We start from the raw sequence: 1,392 nt of genomic DNA on the forward strand, positions 1-1,392 counted from the left end.
TCACATCCCTGGACCAATAACGTGGCCTATATACAGTAGCCTACGTATATAGTGTAGTTTACGTTAATCACACCGGGAACACCACAATGCTTCTTAATCTCTTTATTTTGGTGCAGTCACTTGTCAGAAGAATAAAAAAACATGAATATTGTTTTACATATATGTTCACAGCGTGTATTGAAGTCACTTACTTCTTTTTCTAGTTGTTGTCCCTTTCTGATTGTTCTGCATGAACATTAATTGTACAAAGAATTAGACATAGCTTATAGAGATTTGTGCGGGGTTGTAAAACAAGTTCTCACGTTGTGAATAAGGGTTTGAAATTAAGCCTAGAGTCCGTAGGGTCCATTTCCCGGGGAACATTAGTCCCCTCTGCTCACTGCTATGTCGGGCTTTTTCTCTCCATTTGATAACAGCCGTATTTCCCTTTTTGCACATTCACCTCCTCGTTACTTTCCATTAGAAGCTGCTGTCCATTGGGTGAAACATTTGGCGCATGCGTCTTCTCATCTCTGCATCAGTAAATCTGTGATCGATAACGTGGTCTATTTGAGAAGCCGTGAACGTGCACTTATCCGGCTATCTCCACTGGCTTGACGTAGCTCACCTGTTCACCTGGCTCGGCAAGCGGGAGCAGACTAAGCCGCGATGAGCGGATCACACTAAGTCAAGCTGCGCTTTTTCACCTATCCTGGATATCTTTATTCTACTTTCGTGCAACAGGCCCCTGGAGACTGTTGTTCGAGTCCCGGGTGAAACCAAACGTCACCGGTCCCTTTGTTAAGTTAACTGACTTGGTTACAGACCTAAGTCTGTGATGCTTGTGAAATAGTCACGTCCGTGAAACAATGTTGTTTTGTCCGTGACATATTGATACCCAGTGGGGAAATTATATGTTAGTAATCACTACACACAGGCTTGAAACACAGACACATGCTCATGTCCTATTCATGCACAAATGGAGAGATGGGGTTACGGTTCCTTGCTCAAGAGCCGTGCCCTGGCATGTGAACTGGCATCTTTCCAGCTACCAGTCCACACTGCGTACTTTAGTCCATACAGGGACTTGAACCAGCAACCCTCCGATTCCAAACCCAACCCCCTACGGACTGAGCTACTTCAATTTCAATTTCAATTTTATTTATAGTGTCAATTCATAACAAGAGTTATCTCGAGACCCTTTACAGATAGAGCAGGTCTAGACCACACTCCAGAATTTACAAGGACCCAACAGTTCTAGTAGTTTCCTCCAGAGCAAGCAACAGTGCGACAGTGGCGAGGAAAAACTTCCTTTTAGGCAGAAACCTGGGACAGACCCAGGCCCAGGCCCAGGCCCAGGCCAAGACCCAGGCCCAGACCCAGACCCAGGCCCAGACCCAGGCTCTTGGTAGG

The 1,392-nt window shown here is 45.8% G+C and overlaps 1 protein-coding gene across 2 annotated transcripts in view; it reads right to left on the reverse strand.

Annotated features, from left to right (window-relative positions):
- Window positions 1-1,392, reverse strand: part of frem1a (Fras1 related extracellular matrix 1a) — a 68,322-nt gene that overhangs the window by 14,599 nt on the left and 52,331 nt on the right. The gene's annotated exons all lie outside the window — the stretch shown is intronic.

Source organism: Etheostoma spectabile, chromosome 19 (genome assembly GCF_008692095.1).
Source record: "Etheostoma spectabile isolate EspeVRDwgs_2016 chromosome 19, UIUC_Espe_1.0, whole genome shotgun sequence".
Classification (NCBI taxonomy): Eukaryota; Metazoa; Chordata; class Actinopteri; order Perciformes; family Percidae; genus Etheostoma; species Etheostoma spectabile.